Genomic DNA, 27,807 nt, shown 5'->3' with positions numbered 1-27,807 from the left:
TTTGTGAGTGCCTTGGTTATTGTTTGAGGGCATCGGTACATATCTGCTTAGCATAGAAGAACTGGATTTGTACATGTTGATTGTGCTCAAATTGTTATATCTATTGTATTCCTGAGGTGTGATCAGAAGGGGGAGACTTGCCCTGTGAAAGTCTCAGACTTGCTCATACTGGTTAGGAGAGGACCAGATTAGTTCAGACCCAGTTAGGAGAACTAAGTGCACCAGCCGGTAAGGTGTTGTAAACGGTGTCGCTCCACCCGCAAGTGAGTAACTAGTGGAATTCTTTTACTTGTTAGCTTGAGGCAGGGATGTAGGCAGTACTGGTCGAACTCCGATAACATATCATGTGTGCACTTTATATTTTTTGCTATTTACTTTCTGCACCTATATGTTTATGTTTATTGTTTGAATATTTGATTGGGTTTGTGATTACATAGAAAGACCCCAGGTTTGTCTAATACTGCTTGTGGAATATGGTTTAACCTAGGAAGAATTTTTTAAATACCCAATTCACCCCCCTCTTGGGAATACACAAATTCCAGCAAATTTAAAGTGATCTTTGATAATACCTAAGTGACCTATGCATGTTTTGTTATAACTTAGAGCCATTCTAACTTGTTGCATGTCTGTTATTATGTTATATGATTTGTTGATTGAACAATTTTCTGAATGCATGGTTGTGTTGAACGTCATTAGCATCGCTGATGTAGTTTATTGTGAATTGCATACTGGTAGTAGATTTATGAAAGAACCCTTCATTTATATGCCTCTGCTTATTCCCAGACCGAGGGCACCTAGTAAGGATATTGATGTTTACCTGCATCTGTTAATTGATCAGTTGAAAGAACTCTGGGAAAAAAGAGTGAAGACATTCAATGTGGAAACCAGGACAATATGTCGGATACATACTGCATTGTTGTGGACAATTAATGATTTCCCCGCTTATGGTAACCTATCGAGTTGGAGTACAAAAGGTTACTTAGCATGCCCAATGTGTAATAAGGATGTTGGGTCCTTATCCTCGAAGTATGGACACAAGTTATGTTTTATGTGTCATCGTCGTTTTCTATGACCTGGACATCCTTGGAGAACTCGTGGTGTTAGAAGCTTTAATGGAAAACCTGAACGAAGGTTTCAGCCAAATCGACTCAGTGGGGAAAAGATATTCAACCAACTTAGGTTGATCGAAGATGTAAAATTTGGGAAACCACTGAGCTATAGAAAAATGAAACGTGTTGAGTGGAAGTTTAATTGGATAAAGAGAAGCATCTTCTTTGAGTTGCTATATTGGAACGATCTTTCACTACGTCACAACTTGGATGTCATCCATATCGAGAAGAACATTTGTGAAAATGTCATTTGTAGATTGCTAGATATAAATGGGAAGACAAAGGACAACACAAATGCTCGCCGTGATATGGAAGATATGGGAATACGGCTTGAGTTGCATCTGATTCGTGATGGGGACAAACTTCTTATGCCATCAGCATGTTACACATTTTTTAAGGATGACAAGAATCATTTCTTCGAATGGTTGAAATCAGTGAAGTTCCCTGATGGATATGCATCGAACATAACTCGATGTATAAACACAAAGCAAGGCAAGATGCTAGGAATGAAAATTCATAACTGTCACATCCTTCTACAATGGGTTATACCTATTTTCCTTTGTGGACACTTGACCAATGATGTTCGCTCAATGCTGATTGAGCTAGGTATCTTCTATCAATAGTTGTGCTCAAAGAAATTGAGCGCAAACGTACTTGAATGGTTAGAGGAGGACATCGTGATCATGCTATACAAGCTGGAGAAAATATTTCCGCCAGCATTCTTTGATATGGTCCACCTAGCCATTCATTTAGCAAAGGAGACCATAATTAGAGGACCAGTCCAATATCGTGTGATGTATCCTATTGAGAGGTAAATTATAAAGTCCTTCTTCAATGTTCACATTGTTTACTTGCTTTCTTTGTACGTAAAAGTTACTAATGGTATGTAAAATACACTAGTTCTTATCCACTTTGAAGGGATATGTGTGCAATAAGGCACGACCGAAAGGTTCAATCATTGAGGCATACATTGACAGTAAATGTCTTGCATTTTACTTACTGTATCGGCATGATATTAATACTAGGGTTCATTCATAAGGAGCAAAATGCAGACGTTCATGCTATTAATGTCGAGGAATAAGAACCAATGAGCTCTATATTTCAAGTAAATGTTCAGCCATTTGGTGCATGAGTTTACTATTTCATAGGTATAGACGACCTACGAAAGGTGCATTTTTACGTCCTCAATAATTGCAATGAAACTATTCCGTATATCGAGTACGTGGTTCCAAACTCCTTACTTTGCATTGTATTTACATATGCATGTATATATATATATATATGTATATATACTTAGTTGACATTAACATGTACTATTGTTGCATATAACGAACATAAACCTGAACTTCTGGCCCAAAATGAAATGAATGTTGACGAAAGACATAAGAAGGAATTTGTCAATTGGTTTGGGAGCCATGTAAGTAACAAATGTTGCCTGAGTTCAAAGCAATGTACATTTTCAATATTGAAATTTCACTCATCTAAACTCTTTTTTAATAAATAGATGCAATTCGTTTAGTATAATAAAGAACCAGTAGCAAGTAAAGATTTGTACGCGTTGGCATGTGGCCTCGATCAACTAGTTAACCGCTACAGTGGTTGCATTGTCAACAGCTTAAAATTTCAAACGAAGTCCGTCAAACTATATAGAAGAACGCAAATTTGTGGAGTTGTGGTGTTAGGCATAGAAGGAGATGAAGAAATTGACTACTTTGGTGTCTTGGATGACATTCTAGAGCTTCACTATGGAGCTAACGGACTTGTCCACGTGTTCAAGTGTACCTGGTGGGACGTTAGCAATAAAAAGAGTGGGGTAAATATGGATGCCTACTTTACCAGTGTCAATTTTAGAAAAATATGGTATCAAAATGATCTTTTTATGCTAGCAATGTAGGCATAACAAGTATTCTACCCTTAAGGACACAAAATTGAAGGATGAATGGCATGTGGCCCAAAAAATTTCTCTTAAAAATTCGTATGCTATATAAAAATCATAGATTTGGATAAAAGTATTAGCGATGATGCTTTCTAAGAAGATCAGCCATTTTTTAGTGCAGCATTGTAATCTACTTTCAATGGTGTTTAGGAAGGAGTTGATGCTATACCATTGAATAGGGTTGGTACCATGGAAGAACATGTAGGCACTGCGAACATTAGAATTGAATTTTCTGTATATGTTGACTTCATTGACAATGATGAAACTGATAGTGAAGATGAAACAGTGGTCGAGTACTATAGTGAAAAGGAAGACACTCTAGAAAGTGAGGATGATATCGATATTGAGAACGTATTAAGGGGTAAGCAAGTTATGTTGTCGCCATGTATCTGACATGTGTAAATAACTAAAAATATATTTATTATGCATCCATCTAATATCCCATCTTCTTATATTTACTTGTGTAATGTTTTTTAGATATGGTACCAGGATGTCGTCGTGGCTGACTTCAGTCCAAGCTCTCAATGACATCATCACATAAGGCTGATTTGACATTTTCGAGACTGGCGGAGCATGTCAGTCCTTATGTGGCACCATTATCGTCTAAACCCTTGGGACCTCGGCCAGACATGGATACTTCAGCTGGGGATCAAACCCAGGGTGAGTTGCTCACCATGATGAGCAGCGTTGGTAAGGTTACGATTAAATGATTTAGAATAAAACTATTGATGGTTGTACATGTGTATAATTAAAATGTTGTTCTTTAACTCTTCTTTCAGCATCGATGTCTACATCACAGATGACGAGGTTAGGCCATGGTGTTGCGAAGAACATGGCCCTAAAGAAGCACCTAGAGAGGACGGGGCAACGAATCCAGATAGACATTCATCCAGGCTTCACGGTCCCGCATAGCGATTGGTGCCCAACTTGGACATTCTTTACAAACGGATCCTGGTAAGTAATCCCAAACCTTTTTTTTTTTTTACTTTTACTATACTAGCCGAACAATTTTCTAACATTATAACTGTATTTCATATGCAAGAGGAGTTCGATATGGACATTATCCACGCAGACTATGTAAAAAGGGCGGTGGACGTGCAGGTGTGTAACAAATTTAAAACCTATCATGCCAAAATGCACCATATTAGGGCAATGGGAGATCAGGCAGAAGCGCGCCCATATTAAGAGGACTGGGAGGTCGTGTGTCGTCATTTCTGCAACCCCTACAATGCATTGCGGTAGGTCGAGGTTATTCATCAATCATCAAATCGTAATTTCTATAAAACAATTTGACTATTACTTGATGAGTGTTATTTATGTTTACACCACCAAATTAATATTAATGTTGTTTTATATGATAATGTAGCGTGATCCCAAGCCTGGCACAGAGGAGCCAATCCCCTATTTTTATCATAGAACACACCAAAGGCGATCAGGGGAGTGGTGCCAGGGTGCACAGGGGCAACATGTAACTCAAATATATTATTTAGTTCATTATTTTATTCAAAATGTCAAAGTTGTATTCTTATTTATTCATTTTTATCATTTTCATGACTGAAAATAAACAAAGATGCTCGAGCTGAGGGATGCACCCGTTTCAGAGGGGTGTCAGACAATGACGAATTACGAGATCTCCGCTCAAATGATTGGGGAAGGAGCGGGGGTTTGGGTCAAAGGTCTTTGGAGTTGATACATCGACCCAACAACATCATCTTCTATGGGTGCACCGTCTCGTGCTGAGATTGAACGAGTGCGTCGAGACGCCGAGTCTCGGATGGAGAAGATGGTTCACTGGGTGCATACGGTGCAAATGGACAACCAACAATTGAAGGAGAAGGTGTCCAATGTTGAAGCTTGGCTGGAAGCCATAATGAATGGGCAAGCTCAGCTCGAACAAATGATGCGCCAATCCCGACCAAACGATGTAGGTGGCTCCTCCTCTCATTCAAAGGTATGTAAAAGGTAGTTTATGTGTGTGTATGTATATATGTACATATTTATGTAAGTACATACATACATATTTGATGTGGGTTTGAATTGTACAATTTATATATTTGATGTGGGAATAACTAACGTATTGGGTTTTTTTTTATATACTAATTGAAATATCTTCTGATTATACAAATAAAAACAGTGAGACTTTTTTTTTTCCTGTCAATTTTCATGTGCATGTGTGTTTTAATGCATGAGCTGGTTATTGCATATTGCAAATGGATTGGAGTAAATTGGTTCTTACTGCAAATGGAAATGTTTGGTTTGATATTTTTCTTTGTTTTACAAAAAGTTGGTAAGGTTTATTCATGTTTCTCGAAGTCAAGTTGTATTTGCTATATGAACAGTTAAAACATGAGTTGTTTAAAATTTCATGAAACATGGAGTGGTGTAATATGCTGATTATGCTTATACATGTGTCCTTTGTGGATGGATTATTGATTTTGGTTGTACTTGGGACAAACTATGATCGTGCTTAGGGAAATTTTTTTTGAACTTTTTGCTAGTTAAAATGGACCCAAGTTTTCATGAGCAAAAGAATGTCATTGCATTTGTTTGTTGACTTCTTTCTTGAAATTGTCCTAAAAATATGTGCTGTTATTGAGTTCAGCTGGACTGAGCTACACATTTGTATGCTCTAGTTTTAACAAGTTGAGTTGTTTTGGATAGGCTTTACTCTTTAGCATGCTACATATATGCACTCATGTCCAACACTTTGTTTATATTATTCGATAGTAATGGAAATGTTGGTTGGAAGCTAGTTCAAGGTGTCTTTGGTTCTAGAAAACTTGGATGCTTGTCTGATATTCATATTTTTCCTTGTATGTGGATGGCTTTTCATGTTCATGTTTCCCCTAAGTAATTTCGAGGATGTACAAGAACGGCTATTGTTTTGCCCTATTTTATTTGATATGATGCACTGAAATGGACTTATAATGACGGAAACCATTGTTTTATGTTGTTCGTCTTCTTGCAAAGTTAGAAAATTCCAAAGGATGGAACTTTTTATTCATGTTATGCTAATAGACTGAAAGTGAAAATGCAACATAGGGTGAGGTTTTATTTTGATTTTCAAGGATTATGGTGACAAGTTTACATTTCTGTACATTAATTGATAGCTTTATACATTACAATTAGATGGACTAGTTTTTCATGTCTTATTATTATTAATACATAAGAGGGTGAACTTGGAGTGGTATGTATGCTCCAACAAACTGCCGCCTATTTTTTCTCTTATCTTCTTCTCTTTCCTCTTTTACCTCTCTAAATTTACAACTTGGTATCCTAGTATTGATCTCCTCTAAGTCTAATTCATCTGTTATTGGACACTCTGTTTTATGTTTTTTTTCACTTATCTTTCCTTTGTTGGCTCTCAAATTTGGTTTTCTGTTTAGTTTGAGAGTTGTTTAGGTGCAACATCCTTAGTTGTATGCTAGGTGTGTTTTTCATTGTCTGCTAATATGAAGATCTTGTGCACTCATAAAATTCATTATTTGTTGGATTATTGTGAATTATTTATTGCAAACAACATGTTGGGAGTATTTCTCTATGGAAAGTGTCCTATTTACCGAAGAAATGCTGCAAAATTTTTTCTAAACTTATATAATTTTGGAAAACATAATCCTATGGACTATCATGCATATCATTGTCTTTATTTTTTGAGTCCTAAGGTTGTCTTGAGCACATTGAGCATATGTACGATGCAATAGTCCGGTGATTTGCATGTTTTTGTGACTTGCAGGTTTGGGAAATGATCTATTACAAACGACATGTTGCTGAAAATTTGTTAAATTTTTCCTAAAAGTAATCAAAGTCATATACCATATTTGTGAGAATGATTATAGTGTGCAAAATATTAAAACATTTTCGAAAGGATGAGTGAAATTCAAATAAATTTTGAACTTCATCTCTAAATTTAATTTTGCATATGCTAAGTGAAAATTCTATCAATCATGGACTCATTTGCATTATTTGATTATTATAGTTGTTTTTGAGTCCTAAGGAAGTCATGTAAACCATGAACATCACATTCTATTTTTTCATAGAACTATATTCAGATAAAGATTGATTGTGGAATGCATGAACACTGTCGCGACGTCCCGGGAGCGCGTGTGCCCCGGGCGGCGAACTAAAAATCAATTTTAATTTTCATGGAAAATATGGAATGTCAGAGTCGCCACTAAACTTTTAGTGTGGTTAGAACACATGATTACTACCCTTTAGGGGTAGAATGGGTCTACGTTACCAGAGTTAGGTTCGGGAGTTCGGTTACGTGAGGGGAAGGTACTAGCACCCCCTACGCGCCCGTTCTTACGAACGGTACCTAATTAATTTGAAATTATCCCTAAGTTAACCTAATAAATATTTAAATTACTCCTTCTTATGAATTTATAAATACATATGAAAAATAAATAAATAAATATAATATATACATATATATTCCCTCAGAGCTTAAGGTACGTGATGCCTGAAGGCTCATACCCCCGCAATAAAATCATAGGGATTAAAAATCAATAAAATATCTAAGAAAATACGCTCTCAAATTTTAAAATTGTATATAAAATTTTTATAGGAAAATACTAGTATGGGAGGTTTTACTATATATTCATAAGATAATAAGTTAAAATATTAAATTATCACAATGCATATAAAAATAGTAATGATAATAAGCATATCTATTAAAATATTACAACTTTCAAAATAGGCAATAAAATACCATATGTATATATATATTAAAACACTCAAGACACTATACAAGGTAATTCCATCTATAAAAAAATGCCTTAATAAGTGAAACTAAATAATAATTATGCTGTAATATTATATACAATATCATACTAAATATAATAGCAAAATATATAACAAAACACTAAACTTACCATAATGATTGATACCTTTATATGTAAACATGATAAAATATTAGAATACGAATACTAAATATCAGAAAATATTAATATGAGTATAGATAACACATACAATAAAGAAAACCCTAAGTAATTAAAATTGAACATACATCAACGATGAAAACCCTAAATAGCCCTAAACATATGGATTAAGTAAATAATTACAATAACTATTCTAACTACATATTAAACATGCAACAATAATACTAACAATCCAATGAATAAAATGAAATTAAACTTTAAATATCTAGACAAATTCCAACTATAAAAATTCCGCACTCAAGAAAATTAACTTATATGAATAATACAATCAAAACTTACCCTGAGTACCAAAAATTAAAATGACTACAAAAATCATAAAAACCTATATACCTGCATACGCAAAGAAAAAAAAAAAACAAAAATCAAGACATTAGATATTAGGACAAACCAAAACTAGCAAAAATAATAATAATAATTATATTAATAATATTAACTAAATACTACAACAAATATTATATCAACATACACCTTATAACATGAACATTAATATTTTAACGAATACAACCACAGCCCTAATATTAGGTATGTAAATTGACTATCATATACTCAAATAAATAGGACATTTAAATACCAAAATTCATATTATAACTTTAAAACTCTTTTGTCAATATGATTCATGCGACAAGATTTCAAACTTCAACTATTAAAATGAATTTCCACAATAAAGATTCTACAACTATGTCTAATATTTAAGAATAAATGAATGAATAAATAGACATTAACAAGTATCATAAAATTAACTTATTTAATATATATACAATCAAATCATGACCATAAGATTTAATCTTTGAACATTGAAATAAGCCCCTAACAAGAATCTTACAAAACAGAGAACAAACAAATTAGTATTAACTTAAATAATAAAAAGAAACAAAACAAAACAAGGGGGTGATAGCAAAATAAAAAATCAATAAAGTGAAACCAAAATAAACAGGACTTGTGCACTGTGCGTTGTGGCTGGCATGCAGAGGATTACCTGGGAGAAGCTTCCAGCTGTGCTGCGTCTGGTAGGTGGTGACGGCGTGGTGAGGGTTGTGGAGTTGCAGTGCGTGTTGCCGGTGATGGAGATGGCTGTCGGAATTGCTGGTGTGATGGATCTCTGGTGATTGCAGAAGGGGACGGTTGGGGATGAAGATGACCAGTTGTAGACGAAACTTCTGCTGCTGCTGCAGGGGAGTTTGGCTCGCTGGCAGAGGGCGGTGATGGCCCCGTGCGACGTCGCCGGTCGTGGGGCTGATGAAGTTGGGCTCAGGGTGGTTGCCGGAGTCGGAGAAGAGAGTGAAGGAGAGGGGCGTGGGGTTGATGAAGCTGGGCTCGGCTGAAAAATGGAGAGGCCGTGGTCGTCTCTGTGAGCAGGGGCTGCGGCTGGTAAGGTGGCTGGTGACGAAGGAGAAGAAGAAGGAGAACAGAAAAAATCTTTTTTTTTTTTTTGGTTCCCTTGTGCGCTGTGCCCCCCGCTGCCTCCCTTTGCTTGGCCTCTTTGCCATTATATTAAAAAAAAAATTTCAAAACCCTAAAACAAATTCCTTTTTTTGATTTTCTTTTTCTTTTTTCTTTTTTTTTTACTTTTATTCTTATGGTAATAATGAAAATGGAAATAGTAATAATAATTATTATTATAGTAATAATATATGGATAATAAGGTAATAATAATAATAATAATAATACTACTAATAGTAAATAATAAATAATTATAGTAAAAAATAAAAATGAAGATACTATTGATAAAATAATAATAATAATAATATTAATAAAAATAAAGTAATAATACTAATATTAAAAGTAATAAATAATAATAATAATAATAATAATAATAATAATAATAATAATAATAATAATGATGATAACATTACCAAAAATAATAAAAATAATAATAGCCAAAATAAGATACTAAAGCTAATAATAATAATAATAATAATATATCAAAAACAATAAAATAAATGAAAAATAATTATAGTAAAGAAAAATAAAATAAAGATAATAAAAGTACTAGTATAATAACAAAAATGAAAAATAATAATAATAATGATAATAAAAATACTAGCAAAATAATAGTAAAGTACTAATAATATAGGAAAATAATAATAATAATAATAATAATAATAATAATAATAATAATAATAATAATAATAATAATAATAATGAAAATAATAAGAGGGGACCCCGTGTTCTATTTGGTTAGGGCAAAAATAGGGTGTCTACAAACACATTACATTATTTAATGTTGATTATATGAAGGTCTTATGCACTCATAAAATTCATTACTGGTTGAATTATTGTAAACTGTTTAGTGTACACAATCAGCTTTGGAGGATATCTCTATGGAAAATGTCATATTTATAGACGAAATGCTGCCAAAATTTGTCTAAACTGATAAATCTTAGCTATTTAAAATTGTATCATTTTTTTTTAACTATCTCCGATTATTTTGCTATCAAATCATTGATACTTAATAGTACGTATACATATAAGTTCAAAAATCGTATACTAATTTTTTTTTTTATAATTCTTGATTTACAGGGTTTGTGGCTAGTATAACATCAGCACGATGCCATGCACTATAGTTAGATGCAACTTTTTATTATTTTTTTTGTATTTTTCTTGTTATCTAAATAGATGAAATTTCTATATTTCAATTTATATTTGTATAATGTATTTGTATTTGAATTTTTTTTGTTAGCTGAAAAGAGGAAATTTCTAAAATTTAATCGAATTTGTTTAATGTATTTATATTTGTATTTTAATTTAAATTAGAATTTTGAATAATTTATGAATTTGATAGTAATTATGGTTTAATGTTATGTATGCGAAAATGTAATTACAGAAAATTTTATAGGAATTAATGATTAAAAAAATATTTATTTTAAATTATTAGTGACGGTTTTAAAACCATCACTAATAATTGTTGTCAATATTAGTGAAGGTTTCAAAACCATGACTAATAGTACAGTATTAGTGACGAATTTTAAAAACGTCACTAATAATAAAGTATTAGTGAAGGTTTTAAATTCGTCATTACTAGTATGTTATTAGTGACGGTTTTTAAATTCATCACTAATACTGCACTATTAGTGACAACTTTGAAACCTTCACTAATAATCTACTATTAGTGACGATTTTGTAATTCGTCACCAATACTCTACTATTAGTTACGATTTTGAGCCGAGCCAATGTAGAATCTATAGTGACGGTATTAGGGTTTTAGTGATGGTCATAATCCGTTAATAATACTCCATTATTAGTGACACTTTTAAAATTTGTCACTAATAGTTATTAGTAGCGGTAGGTATAACAACTAGTTCAAAACCGTCACTATTACTTATAAAACCGTCACTAATACTATTAGAGACGGTTTTGTGATTATTAGTGACAGTTTTAATCCTTCACTAATAACCTTACTTTTTGTAGCGAGAAAAATGGACACATAAAGTTTGAATGTTCATTTAAAAGAAAAAATAAAGTCAAGAAAGTATGGAGAGTAAAGGCTGAAACTAAACTTGAAACCAGAAAGCCTAAGAAGTTTTGGATACCAAAGAGTAACACCTTGAAACCTTCTTGTAGGTATGCTTTAGGACCACCCACAAATGATATTTGGATAGTGGGTGTCGAAGACACATGAGTAGAGACAAGTCCAATTTCACCACATTAATGCATAAGGATGGTGGATATGTCACTTTTGAAGACAATGCCAAAGGAAAAATAATCGGTATCGGTAAAGTAGGTAAAGAACCATACTTAACCATTGATGATGTTTTACTAGAAGATGGGTTAAAGAACAATTTACTTACCATTTGTCAATTAAGTGACAAAGGCTTTGATGTAATCTTAAAACACGACAAATGCATAGCTAATAATAGGGAAAATCATGATATCTTATTCACAACAAATAGAGTTGATAATGTGTATTGTATAAACCTTGAAAATGTAATATCTCAAGAAATTACATGCTTAACAGCTATGAATGAAGCAAGCTGGTTGTGGCATAGAAGACTAGGACATGCAAGTATGGAATTACTTTCTAAATTAGCTAAAAAGAATTTAGTCAAAGGACTACCCAGTACTATGTTTGTAAAAGAAAAAATACGTTATGCATGCCAACTTGGAAAGCAAACTAAAACTAGCTTCAAAAGAAAGAAACATATTTCCACTAGTAGGCCCTTAGAACTCATACACTTAGATTTATTTGGCTGTACCCGAACACAAAGTCTAGGAGGAAAGAATTATGCTTTCGTCATTGTTGATGACTACTCTAGGTTTACCTGGGTACTCTTCTTAGCCTTTAAGGATGAAGATGCTAATTAACTCATGCAAAAGACTCCAAAATGAAAAAGGGTGCAGTGTTTTAAATATTAGGAGTAATTAAGGAAGAGAACTTAACAATAAAGAAGTAGATAAATTATGTAATGAACATGGAATAGATTACAATTTCTCAGCACCTTGAACTCCTCAACAAAATGAAGTTGCTGAGAGAAAGAATAGATCACTTCAAGAAATAGTTAGGACCATGCTAAATGAGCATAAACTACCTAAGTATTTTTGGGCTGAAACGGTAAATACCACATGTTATGTGATGAATAGTGTTAGTCTTACAAGACTTAACATCCTTTTTTGATGCTAACAAACAAGTAGAACTTAACATGCTTTGTTTAGTGATGTCTTTTCAGGACTCAATGATGAATGCAAGGTTAAAGAATTCATGAAAGCTTGTACTTCAAAGAAGGATGATTATATCAAGCTTAAGGTATGGATTAAAACTTGAAGATCATGAGAGCATTGATATTAAAGAAAAAGTTTCAAGAATGAAAGCTCAAGTGATCAACATGGAAAGCTCAAAGATCAATGAAGCTCAAAATCTAAAGCAATTTTGAAAGATCAAGAGAGATAAATCTTGAAAGCTCACAATCAAATTCAGGATCATTAAAGCTCAGCAATAAAGAGAACTCAAAGAAAAGAAGAGTCAAATGAGTCTTTACGACAAGCTTTGCTCTCTCACTCTCAACTTGCATGAAGTCTACTGAGGATTTGCTTATTCCAAATCATCAATCTTGTACTACAAGTTATAATTCTTTCATCCATTGAAAGAACTATTCGGTGATATTTTTTTAAAGCTTCAATCTGAATCTCATATTTCAAATTATATTGAAGTATATAGTTTTGAAATTGTACTAATCTACTCTTTGTGACAGTATACTTGTACGTAACTTGTATCTTGTGGTTCTTACAGTACTTTGACATTCCAAGGTGTTTGGATCGTTGGTTAAGCGTGGGGTATCGTCTAGAGAGGTGCTGCTCTAGCCTATTGAAGAAGTGACCTAGTGAGGGGATATCACTTGGATAGGCGGGCTCTAGCCTACTAAAGGAGTGTGTAAATGGTGTTGTTCCGCCTAGCGAAGGATGTAGCGACCTGCTTAATAAATTGATTTTTTTTCCACTGTAGTAATTAATATACTCTCATACCATAATATTAACCTAAGCAGCGAGAAGCAGAATCATATAAAGATAACCATAACTATTATATACAATATAGAACCAATATCACTCAATACCAAAGTACTACATGTGTTCCCCATATACACATATATCTGAATTTTCCAAAATACCCTCAACTAGCGAGGGTAATACAAAAATCCTCCCAAAACATACTCACTTTGTTGACAGGGCACTACAGACACCCCTCTATTTTCGAGCCTGATCTGCTCGCCTACCTGGATCACCTGAAAAATGTTTCAACACTGGGATGAGCCAACGCTCAGTAAGAAGAAATATGTTATTACTAGTGTGTGGCAAATGAGCTAACAATATTATGCAAAACCTGATTTCATATAAACATGTATAACCGGAGATGTTAAGTACAGTATAAGTAAGAAAATGCATCCCTTTTTCCAAGTTGCTTAACATAACAGTATTGTAGGTTATAATTCAAAATACTTCTAGTGTACATAAGTAGGGTCCCTGAATCTGTAAATCCATATGTATGTAATAGTAACTGAAACAGTTCCCTGTGGCTATCTGTGTCATGACATGCCCCCTAATGATAAGGTTGTGCGGTCCATATGCTGGATTTACCCTGGCTGGCCAACTAGGAATAAATCACTGTACTCCGTCAATCAACCTGCCCACCTCAACCCATATCTGAATGGGGAGCCTAACCTCTTCAAGGGCCTAGGTGGTCGACCTTACCACGTATATCTGAATAGGTTGTTGCACTCGTAATGTAGCATAGTATCTGTAGCTGCAAGTCCAACAGGGTCTGATATCATATAATATATTTCTATACATAACTAACTGATTTGCCATGATTCTGAAGTACTGAAATAACCATGATGCTGCATAACGTACTGAAATCTGAATAATCATAACATGGAACTGCATATTCGTAATACTAGAATTCGTATAATCATGATACTGAGATTCATAAAATCATGGTACTGAAATCCATAAAATCATGATACTGAAGTTCGTATAACCATAATATTGAAATTCATAAAATCGGGAAACTAAATTCGTAAACCATATCCCCGTACCATATACATAATCACAAGCCACACCATACTAAAATATGTAATTTTTGTAAATAAATAAATTGTATAATATTTAGAAATTTCCTAGCATAGCATATTTCCCTTACCTTAACTTTGAAAAGCCCCTACTGTACTCTAGCCCGATACCCGTAGGGCCTTCTTTATAACACCCTGAAAACAATATTTGCCAGAACTAAACATCAGTATTTTTCCATCTATATCATTTCCTATAACTGCCAGAAAGCCAAAAACTAGCTAAAAGGCCTTACCCTGAATTTGGGATGAAATCCAACTCTGTTTTCCCGACGATCTGCTCCGACAGATTTGCAGAGAACTCTGCCAGGAGCATGGTGGTAGCCTCGGATTGTCAATCCGGTGATTGGTGGGACCGAAATTGAAGAGAGAAGGGAGAGGGAGTCGTAGGAGAGAGAGAGCGGCGAGAGAAATGAGAAATATCCCAGGTTTCCACTACTTATAGGGCCAGGTTCGTCGACGAGACACGTCACCTCGCCGACGAGCACTTCACAAAATTCGTCGACGAGGCCCTCTGTTCGTCAACGAAACTTGGCAATTTTCTGAAATTATAATTATTTAATATTATTTCCAAAATGTAATGTCATCGACGAAGTCTACGGCCTCCTTCTGTTTCTGGTTCTATTTCTCTCCCTCTTATTATTATTAAAATGCTATTATTCTTTGGGTCACTACATTCTCCCCTCCTTATAAAATTTCGTCCTCAAAATTTACTATTTGTATCTTTATCTATATTCTCTATCATTCAATAAATAAAAGGGTCTACTTATTTTATTACCTGCCCTCACTTATGGCAGAGGAATACGGTGGTTACATACCATGTTCTAGGAAATTACACGTATAAAAGTAAAAACTATCTACTATCCAAGATCAATACATGTGCCTACAAAAGAAACTTATCTAACTATTATACTTTACTGGGGTATCTCTATTCCTCTTGGAACAACTGTGGATATCTCTATCTAATATGCTCCTCGAGTTCCCAAGAAGCTTCCTCTATGGTGTGATTCCTCTACAAAACTTTAACTAACTGTATTTCTTTCGTGCGTAAAGTCTGAACCTTTCTGTCCAAAATCTAAATTGGTACTTCTTCATACGTTAAAGCCTCACTGACTTCCAGTTCTGCATGGCTGATGATATGGGAAGGATCTGGGACGTATTTCCTCAACATAGAAACATGAAATACGCCATAAACTCGGAATAAGGATGGCGGTAAAGCCAGCCGATAGGCTACTAACCTAATCTTCTCAAGTATCTCAAAAGGGCCAATAAACCTAGGGCCCAACTTACCCTTCTTCCCAAATCTCAAAATTTCCTTCAGTGGTGCTATCCTTAGAAAGACATGATCACCTACTCCAAATTCCAATTCAAGGCGGTGAGTATCTGCATAATTTTTTTGCTGACTCTGCGTTGCACTGATCCTATCATGAATAAGTCAGACTTTATCACATGCTTGCTGAATTATCTCGGGACCCAAAACTCGCCTTTTGCCAACTTCATCCTAGAAAAGAGGAGATCTACATCTCCTACCATATAATGCTTCATAGAGTGCCATGCCGATGCTAGCCTGATAACTATTATTATAAGCAAATTCAACTAACGGCAAAAACTAAATCCATCTTCCTACAAAGTCTAGCACACAAGCACGAAGCATATCTTCCAATACCTAGATGGTTCTCTCAGTTTGACCATCGGTCTGAGCGTGGAAAGTTGTGCTGAATGTTAACTGAGTCCCTAGTGCCTCCTGCAAACTCCTCCAGAATCGTGATGTAAAATTTGGATCACGGTGTGAGACTATGGATACCGGCACTCCATGGGATCGTACAATCTCCTGTATATATATCTCTGCTAATCGGTTCATAGGATAGCTGACTTTAATGGGCAGAAAATGCGCTGTCTTCGTCAATCTATCAACTATCACCCAGATGGCATCCTGACCATGCAACGCTGGCAGCAGCCCAGTAACAAAATCCATGGATACGTGGTCCTACTTCCACTCGGGAATGAAAAGTGGCTGCAACTGACCAGCCGGTCTCTCGTGCTCAGCCTTAACCTACTGGCACGTCAAACACTACTGCACAAACTCTGTTATCTCCCTCTTCATGCCACTCCACCATAAAGAATCTCGCAAATCCTTATACATTTTCGTACTGCCAAGATGAACAGTGTATAGAGATCTGTGTGCCTCCTCTAAAATCGTCCTCCTGATGCTATCATCTGCAGGCACACACAATCTAGTGCGAAATCTCAGAGCCCCATCATGAGAAATACTGAACTCCTTCCTCTGACCGTCCTGAACTCTGGCTATCACCTCCACTAACTCTGGATCATCTCTTTGAGCAGCTTTAATCTTCTCATATAACATGGGCTATACAACCAAACTAGCCATAAATTCCTGAGAATCATCCTCCACTAACTCTACACCAAGTCTTTCTAAGTCCATCTGAATCGGATGCTGAATTATCATTGCTAACTGTGCCGTGTCTCCTAACTTACGACTCAGTGCATCTACTACCACATTTGCTTTACCTGGGTGGTAACTAACGGTGTGGTCGTAATCATTGATGAACTCCAACCACCTCCTCTACCGCATATTCAATTTTTTCTATGTAAAAATGTATTTCAGGCTTTTATAATTAGAAAATATCTCGCACCTCTCACCATAAAGGTAATGCCTCCAGATCTTCAATGCATGTACCACCGCAGCCAATTCTAGATCGTGAGTAAGGTAGTTCTTCTCATATTCTTTCAGCTGTCTGGACGCATACGCCACCACCCTACCATGCTGCATCAACACACAAATGAGCCCTTTCAAGGTCGCGTCACTGTAGATAACATAACCATCGCCACCCGATGGAATCGTAAGAATTGGTGCAGTGACGAGCCGCTGCTTTAATTCCTGGAAGCTCTGCTCACACTCTTCATCCCACATAAATCTGGCATTTTTCCTAGTCAACCGCGTAAGAGGACTTGACAAGGCTGAAAACCCCTCAACAAAACGACGGTAATAACCTGCCAATCCTAAGAAGCTCCTGACTTCCTGCACATTCCTCAACCTATCCCAATTCACCATTGCATCAATCTTACTAGGATCCACTGCTATACCGTCTCCTGAAATCACATGGCCTAAAAATGCCACCTTCTCTAGCCAGAATTCACACTTGCTCAACTTTGCATAAAGTTTCTCCTCCCTAAGAGTCTGCAACACCTGCCTTAAATGCACCTCATGCTGCTCAAAACTCCTTGAGTACACCAGTATATCATCAATGAAAACTACTAAAACTGATCTAGAAACTGGTGAAAAACTCTGTTAATCAAGTCCATGAACACAGTCGGGGCATTCGTCAAACCAAAAGGCATAACAAGAAATTCATAGTGCCCATACCTAGTCCTGAAGGCTGTCTTCACGACGTCTTTCGCTTTTTCTCTCACTTGATGATACCTGGATCTGAGGTCAATCTTGGAATATACCCGTGTACCCTGGAGCTGATCAAACAAATCGTCTATACAGGGTAGACGATATTTATTCTTGATAGTAACTTTGTTTATCTCCCTGTAATCAATGCACATCCTCATGGACCCGTCTTTCTTCTTTACGAACAATACTAGAGCTCCCCATGGCGATACACTGGGTCGTATAAACCCCTTGTTCAACAAATCCTGCAACTGGTCCCTTAATTCACCAAATTTAGCTGGAGCCATAGGATACGGAACCTTAGAGATTGGCGCAGTCCCTGGAGGTAAATTTATAGGAAAATCTACCTCGCGCACAGGAGGCAACCCTGGTAGCTCCTCTGGAAAAACATATAGAAATTCTTGTACCACTAGGATGCTGTCAATCTTCAATTCATTTTCAGATGCTTCTTTCACAAATGCTACAAACCCCTAACCTCCATCCAAGAGTAATCTGTTCGCCTGCACGGCTGACACTAGCTGTGTTGGAGCACGTACCCATGAACCAACGAATCTGGATTCCTGCTCTCCAAGTGGTCTGAAAATGACTTCTTTCTGAAAACAATCAATGTTGGCATGATTGGCAGCCAACCAGTCCATATCGAGTATTATGTCGAACCCACACGTATCAAACAAAACCAGATCTGCCGGTAACACTTTCTGTTGAATTTCTATCGGATAGCCTCTAAGTACCCTCTGACATCTGATCACTGATCCTGATGGTGTAGCTACCAATAGTGCTATATCTAATGACTGGGTCTCACCCTCACATAATTTAACATAAGATGTAGAAATAAAAGAATGTGTAGCACCCGAGTCAAAAAGAACAATAACTGGATATGATGAAACAGTAAATATACCTATCACCACATCCATAGCAGTCTCTGCATCTCCTGGCGTCAGAGCGTATACTCGTCCTGGGGCCACATTCCTCTGCTGACCACCACAAGGTGCCTGGTATCCTCCTTGTGCTGCCTGATATCCTTCTTAATAAGGCTTGGGTGCTAGGACCTGATCCTGCTCACCTGGGCAATCACGCATCACGTGACCTCATCTCCCACAATGATAACATACACCCTTGCCTACCCGGCACTCTCCCAAATGATGTTTCCCATATGTCTAACAAACCAGGTAAGTCTGCGCACCCTGGTTCCCACGAGGTCCTGCCATCTGCCTCTGGTCACCCCTACCACAACCACCTCTCTATGGACCCCTACTAGTGCTAGCCTGGGAACCTTGAGGTGCAGGGACTCTGAGCTGCCACACCCCTCTGAATACCACTCTCAATGATCGCAGCTCTGTTTACAACCTCTGTGAATGTATGAGCCCTGAAGCCAATCCCATGCTCAAACAGATTCTGTCTTAGTCCCTCTTCAAACTTCCTCGCCTTCTTCTCTTCATCAGGCACTAGATGTGGAGGAAAACGCAACAACTAGACAAACCGAGCCGCGTACTGAGATACAATCATCTGCCCTGTACCAAATGCAGAAACTTTGCTGCCTTCGCACTCCGAACAATAGCAAGGAAATATCGCTCGAAGAACATATCCTTGAATTGGTCCCTCGTCACTGGAACTAGAACCGGACTCTGCTCCTCTATCAGACGCGCTGCTCTCCACCAGCACTTCGCCTCCTTTGTTAGTTTAAAAGTGGCAAATGCTACCTTCTGCTCATCTGTATATGGAAGCACCGCCAACATCTCCTCGATATTCTGGACTCAATTCTCAGATACAGTAGGGTCATCTCCTCCAACAAAGGATGAGGGCTTCATACGTGTAAACTGCCCAATCGAACAGTCACGCTCCCCAGAACTCCTGGCCATCTCAGCCATCACCTGCTGAGTGACACTGCGTAGCACAACATCAGTATCTCCTCCACCTATGCTGGATGGTCCTGGTCTGTCCTCCCCAGCATTCGTGCCACTACTCCCTGGGTCTATCCTGAAAATAAGAAACACACTTAAGCACTTATTCCTTATACGGACCTATCCTGTACCAACTCTAAATCAACTACCTTCCCTATCCTTAACCAATATCCGGTTCTGCCATCTAGACACACGATCCGACAATAGTTTACTATGGTTTTCCTAAAATTGTCACCCCAGGAAAAGCACAGAAACCACTATGGAAATCCTGTACCCAGACACAGAACAAACCTTAATTCCCTTTTCCTATACTCTGGTATTGCTTTTGTTGCACTCTAAAGTCTACACAACCTAGCAAACCTAGGCTCTGATACCAAACTGTAGCGACCTGCTTAATAAATTGATTTTTTTTCCACTGTAGTAATTGATATACTCTCATACCACAATATTAACCTAAGCAGCGAGAAGCAAAATCATATAAACATAACCATAACTATTATATACAATATAGAACCAATATCACTCAATACTAGAGTACTACATGTTTTCCTCATATACACATATATCTGAATTTTCCAAAATACCCTCAACTAGCTATGGTAATACAAAAATCCTCCTAAAACATACTCACTTTGCTGACAGGGCACTATAGACACCCCTCTATTTGCGAGTCTGATATGCTCGCCTACCTGGATCACCTGAAAAATGTTTCAACACTGGGATAAGCCAACGCTCAGTAAGAAGAAATATGCTATTACTAGTGTGTGGCAAATGAGCTAACAATATTATGCAAAACCTGATTTCATATAAACATGTATAACCGGAGATGTTAAGTACAGTATAAGTAAGAAAATGCATCCCTTTTTCCATGTTGCTTAACATAACAGTATTGTAGGTTATAATTCAAAATACTTCTAGTGTACATAAGTAGGGTCCCTGAATCTGTAAATCCATATGTGTGTAATAGTAACTGAAACTGTTCCCTGTGGCTATCTATGTCATGACATGCCCTCTCATGATAAGGTTGTACGGCCCGTAGGCTGGATTTACCCTAGCTAGCCAACCAGGAATAAATCACTGTACTCCATCAATCGACTTGCCCACCTTAACCCATATCTAGATGGGGAGCCTAACCTCTTGAAGGACCTAGGTGGTCGACTTTACCACGTATATCTGAATAGGTGGTTGCACTCGTAAAGTAACATAGTATCTGTAGCAACGGTACCATGCTCTGTAGCTATAAGTCCAACAGGGTCTGATATCATATAATATATTTCTATACATAACTAACTGATTTGCCATGATTCTAAAGTACTGAAATAACCATGATGCTGCATAACGTACTGAAATCTGAATAATCATAACATGGAACTGCATATTCGTAATACTGGAATTCGTATAATCATGGTACTGAGATTCATAAAATCAGGGTACTGAAATCCATAAAATCATCATACTAAAGTTCGTATAACCATAATACTGAAATTCATAAAATCAGGAAACTAAATTCGTAAAACATATCCCCGTACCATATACATAATCACAAGCCACACCATACTAAAATACGTAATTTTCGTAAATAAATAAACTATATAATATTTAGAAATTTCCTAACATAACATATTTCCCTTACCTTAACTTTGAAAAGCCTCTACTGTACTCTAGCCCGATACCCAGAGGGCCTTCTTTACAACACCCTGAAAACAATATTTGACAGAACTAAACATCAATATTTTTCTTTCTATATCATTTCCTATAACTTCTAGAAAGCCAAAAACTAGCTAAAAGGCCTTACCCTGAATTTGGGATGAAATCCAACTCTGTTTTCCTGACGATCCGCTCTAGCAGATTCGTAGAGAACTCCGCCAGGAGCGTGGTGGTAGCCTCGGATCGTCGATCTGGTGACTAGTGGGGCTGGAATTGAAGAGAGAAGGGAAAGGGAGTCGTAAGAGAAAGAGAGGAGAGAGAGAGGCGATGAGAGAAATGAGAAATATCCCGAGTTTCCACTATTTATAGGGCTAGGTTTGTCGACGAGACACGTCACCTCATTGATGAGCCCTTCACAAAATTTGTCGACGAGGCCCTGTGTTCGTTGATGAAACTTGGCAATTTTCTGAAACTATGATTATTTAATATTATTTCCAAAATGCAATGTCATCGACGAAGTCTACAGTCTCCTTCTGTTTCTGATTCTATTTCTCTCCCTCTTATTATTACTAAAATGCTATTATTCTTCAGGTCACTACAAAGGAACTGTTTCAGTGAATCCTTTGGTGGTTTACAAAGGCGAGGACGTAGGCTAGGTATAAGAGGAACCTCGTAAAAGTCGTGGTCTCATTCTCTCTTTCCCTTGCTCTTTATTTTCAACACATACAAACTGCATGGATGATTTAATTTCTTAATCATATATACTACGTAAATTTGAAAATTAAATAAACTTAAAGTCTAATTTTGATTTGGGTTGCGGAAATCGAAAGGGAGTACGTTGGTTAATCCCTACTTTGCGGAAACCATAAGGGAGTACATTAATTGGTTAACATCCCAAATATAAATTAACTAAGAGTTTATTTGAATTCTGAATTTTGGAAAGAGTGTGAATGTTTTGTTGAAAAACATTTTTGAGAAAGCAAATTCATTACCACATGGCTTGAATCAAACTGTCATAATTACAGGGCTGCAAACAAACAAAAGTTGAATCTTATATCTTAGTTTGGATATTGTGGTTGATTGGAAAATTGATTGGCTTGATTGATTGATTGGTTACTTGATTGTTTAAATACTTGTGTTGTGGATGTGAATTGAATTTTGTTTTAAGTATTCATTGTGCATTTGATAAATCAACAAGAAGCCAAGAATTTGTTGAAGAAAATTAAAATAAAATTTTAAATCCAATTCCCCCCCCTCTTGGGACTACACCTTAGTTTTCAAATAGAGTTTCCATAAGATAAAACCTAGACAAGACCCCCTATGAACTATGGAAAGGAAAAAGACCTAACATATCTTATTTTTAGGTATTTGGATGCAAGTGTTTTGTGTTTAATGATAAAGATGACTTAGGAAAATTCGATACAAAATCAGATGAAGGAATATTCTTAGGATATGCAGTAAATAGTAAGGCATTTGGAACCTACAACAAGAGAACACTCACAATTATACAATCAATACATGTAACCTTTGATGAGGTAAATCCTTTCACTAAAGCATCTAATATTGAGGAAGTTGAAACAACACAAAAACTAGAAGGCTTAGAAATAAGAGAAGTCAAAAATGAGAACAATGAATCAACCTCAAATGATGAATCTTTAGAAAATTCCGAACTACCTAAAGAATGCAAGTTTGTAAGGAATCACCCAAAAGACCAAATCATTAGTGAGCCTTCACGTGGGGTCTCTACTAGATCCTCACTAAAAAGCTATGTAATCATTATGCATTTCTCTCTCAAGAAGAACCCAAGAACATAGAAGAAGCCTTAAGTGATGATTCTTGGATAGTAGCTATGCAAGAAGAATTGAATCAGTTTGAGAGAAATAAAGTATGGAATTTAGTTCCCATACCCACTAATCATTCGACCATTGGAACCAAATGGGTATTTAGGAATAAAAATGATTAAAATGGAATAGTTGTTCGAAATAAAGCTAGACTTGTAGCTCATAGTTATAATCAAGAAAAATGAATAGACTATGATGAGACCTTTGCTCCCATAGCTATAATGAAAGCCATAAGAATCTTATTAGCCTATGCATCTCACAAAGAATTTAAACTCTATCAAATGGATGTGAACAGTGCATTCTTAGATGGATTTAAAATAAAGAAGTCTATGTAGCACAACCTCCTGGTTTTGAGGATATTCATAACCCTGATAATGTGTTTAGATTAACAAAAGCATTATATGGTTATAAAACAAGCCCCTAGGGTTGGTATGAGAGGTTAAGTGGATTTCTATTAGAAAATGATTTTTCTAGAGGAAAGGTAAACAACACATTATTCATCAAATCTAAAAATAAAGATATGCTTCTCATTCAAATCTACATAGATGATATCATATTTGGTGCAACAAACGAAGACCTATATTAAGACTTTGCACAATGTATGCAAGAGGAATTTGATAAGAGTACGATGGGAGAATTAGATTACTTCCTAGGACTTGAAATAAAGCAAGCCAAAAATGGAACCTTCATAAATCAATCAAAATATATAAAAGAAATGCTTAAGAAGTTTGATACGGAAGGTAGTAAACCTATAGGAACCCCAATGAGCACATTTATAAGCCTTGATAAGGATGAGAAAGGAAAACCAGTAGATATGAAATATTACCAAGGCATGATAGGAAGTCTACTATATTTAACAGCTAGTAGATTGGATATTATGTTCAGTTTGTGCATGTGTGCTCGGTTTCAGTTAGTCCCTAAGGAATCTCACAAAATAGCCGTAAAAAGAATCCTAAGGTATTTAATTGGTACTATTGACTTGGGTCTATGGTATCCTAAAGACATCGGCCATGAAATGATTAGCTATTCAGATGCTAATTATGTTGGTTGTAAAATTGATAGAAAAAGCACAAGTCGTACTTGTCACTTTCTAGGATGATCTCTTATGTCTTGGTTCTCTAGGAAACAAAATTTTGTAGCCTTGTCTATTGCTGAAGCTGAGTATGTGGCAGCAAGCAGCTGTTGTGCATAAACACTCTATATGAAACAACAATTAAAGGATTTTAAATTGGAATATTCAACTATACCTATAAAGTGTGATAATACTGGTGTCATTAATATTTCCAAAAATCCCATATCACACTCAAGAACCAAGCATATATACATAAGACATCATTTTTTTAGGAGATCATGTGCAAAAAGAAGATATCATACTTGAATTTGTAAATACAAGTGACCAATGGACAGATATTTTTACCAACCTTCTTTCAAAAGATAGATTTATATCAATAAGAAGAGAACTAGGATTGTTACATGGCATAGAAGTTGTTCAGCAAAGTAAAATTTGAAACACAAGAGAAGTCAGGCGACTAAACTACATGTATCAGTCAACTTAACCCTTACTAACTTTGTTAATATTTCAGGATAAGTAAGGTCGACTAACATGCTACTGTCTGGGAAAATTTAATTGCACTAAAATGTCATGCAATTGACACTTGATATTAGTCTACTGACTAAGAGCAATTTAAATACTCATAGTACGCAAAACCCTAACTTTTCAGATTCCCAGTCAACTGACCCTGGTTCGTCCCTCTTCTACTCTCATTTTCCTTCGAACTAAATCACTTCTACACTCAAAAGTCTCCAATTAAATCATGAATCCCATCTTCCTACATCATTTGCTCACAATATCTAGGGCTTTTATTGGTTGATTTTTCTTAAGATTAAAATGCCATGAACGAAAAACACTGGCCACAAAGGTTCTACTTCTGGGAAAGACAGCAGCGAGAATATTGAACAATGGCTTGTAGCTCCAAACGCCAAGCGTATATACAGGGAGTATATTCATTCCTCTAATCCTATTTTTGGTAAGGTTCTAGACACTACATTTTTCGAAGAAGAATTTCTAGACGTATTACCCATGTTTAGGAACTTAGGATGGAAGAAGTTCATTACATATCAAGTCAGAATACTTTATCCTAACCTGGATAAGATCTTCTAGGCAAACATCACTAAAGGAGAATCGGTAACTACTACCAAAGTTATGGGCAAATCCATCGCCCTTACTCCACAGACTTTGGCCAGCATTTTCAATATTCGCAAAGGAGAGTTTGAATGTCTAACATTTAGACAATCATGGATTATGGAACAAGGATTTACCCTTGAAGAATTTTTGCCACTAATCATGACCGAGGAGCCTATTTACTTTGGAAATCCCCCACTTTATAAACAATTGAACCTTCAGGCACAAATCCTCCAGAAGATCATCATATACAACATCCTTCCTCAGGTTGGTCCTCATGAATACATATTATATTTAGACTGTTTCGTTATGTGGTGTTTGCTGAAAGAAAAGAAATTTGATTTATTGAGCTTAATTCTTAAGTGTATGATATCTCGAACTGAAGCCCGCCGAGTTTTTTTACCTTATACAGGAATTCTAAACCTCCTCTTTGCTCATCCTCATGTACCCACTATGATCTTTTCCTCCACTAAACTAAATTAAATGGGATATGAGAAACATGAGCAAGGTAGGTTTTATAAAGGAGGGCGATAGCAAAGACAAGCTCTTGAGCCACAACCTCAACAACCTACTCCTCACGCTGATGCTGCACCTTCATGGTTTCTCCCTTTTCATCAACAATTCACCACCTTTAGTGGTGACATGAGATCTGTACTTCAATCTCTTCAAACTAATTTTGCATCTCCTCAAACCAAATTTTCTTCACTAAATCAATGAGTTGGTCGTATTAAACAACACTTGGCTAGTTCTTCTCGAGGAACAAATCTTATGGAGATTAGTTCTGCTAATGCAAGTGATGATGGATCTGACCAAGCAGGAGATGAAGAGGAAATTGACGAAGAAGAAGATGATGAAGCAGGAACTGGAGAAGATGAAGAAGAAGCAACTGATGATGGTATGCTTGATTTTTAGTTATTATTTTGTATTTTTTATCTCATACCTATGTTTTCTCTGTTTGAATGTATTTCATGCTGTTTTTGGACACCTTCTGATAAATATCATTCTTTTTTTTATTTTTCCTTTTTTGCTTAATATTGCTCTATGTTTTGCTTGTCACGCCTCTCTTTTTGATTGATGTCAAAAGGGGGAGAATTATTTAGCAAAATTGATATTAACACAACTAAGCATTAAAATTGAAATATCTGAAAATATGGCATGGCACGACTGAGATATACATTGTTGATATTCATTTGTGATATGATGATCTTGAAATATGACCTTCAATTGAATCTGAAACTGACTTTAATACAATTTGATATACCATCAAATTAATAAATGATTTATTTTTCGAAAGATGTTAAGAGTATACTTTTTGTAAAGGAGAACCTTATTAAGGTTCACTCACTTTTACTTCTTATTTTTCATCATAAAAAAAAGGGGAGATTATTGACCTAACAAGACTTACGAATCTTATTTTAATGATAACAAATCAAGGAAACTTAACATATTTGGTTAAATGATATTTCAAGATTCAAGTATGTGAATACAAGATCAAGTGCTTACAAGTCTTATGGAAGCTTCTGCTTCAAGAAAGAAGATTTTATAAAACTGTAGACTTTTGAAGCTTGAAATCAAGCTATACTTGAAGAAAAGAAGCTACACAATAAGACTAAGTAATTAGAAAGGTCATAGTTTTTTAAGACGTCTCATGTTAGTACTTCACATATTTTTCAATGTAAGTGATTGAAGCTCTTAGGGTTCAATATTGACTTAGTAACCTGATTTTGAAAATTTTAGAAAATGATTTTAAATTAAGTCTTATATAAGTTTTTCAAAAATTGAAGGTTTAACGTATTGAATAAAATGAACTTTTTGGAAAGATGCAAGCTCAGATGACTGACATATTTTATGCTAAATAAATTAAGCAAATAGAATAGTATCAGGTGACTAACCATACTTGAACAGGCGACTGACATTTTATGCTGATGAAAAATAAACAGACAGAATAGCATCATGCGACTGACCTCTCAGGATCAAGCGACTAACCCCATTCTGTATTTGAAATTTCGCTGATTTATAAAGGCATAGTCGCCTGACCTTGATAGTTCAGTCGACTGACCTTCGATTATTTAAATTTAAAATAGGGAGGAAATGTTTCCATAATAGATTGCTTGGATTCCAAACAATGAGAAAACTTGAGAAACACACCAAGTAACTTGGGGAATACGAAAAGTGCTTTTTAAACTATATAAATACAATTTAATTTCAAGAATTTGAAATCCAACAATCAATAGCAATCAGCACCCAAGCTTTTGCTCATACTCTCAATGCTCTCTTACTGAATA

This window comes from Malania oleifera, chromosome 2 (genome assembly GCF_029873635.1).
Source record: "Malania oleifera isolate guangnan ecotype guangnan chromosome 2, ASM2987363v1, whole genome shotgun sequence".
Lineage (NCBI taxonomy): Eukaryota > Viridiplantae > Streptophyta > Magnoliopsida > Santalales > Ximeniaceae > Malania > Malania oleifera.
Note: the sequence above shows the minus strand (reverse complement) of the source record.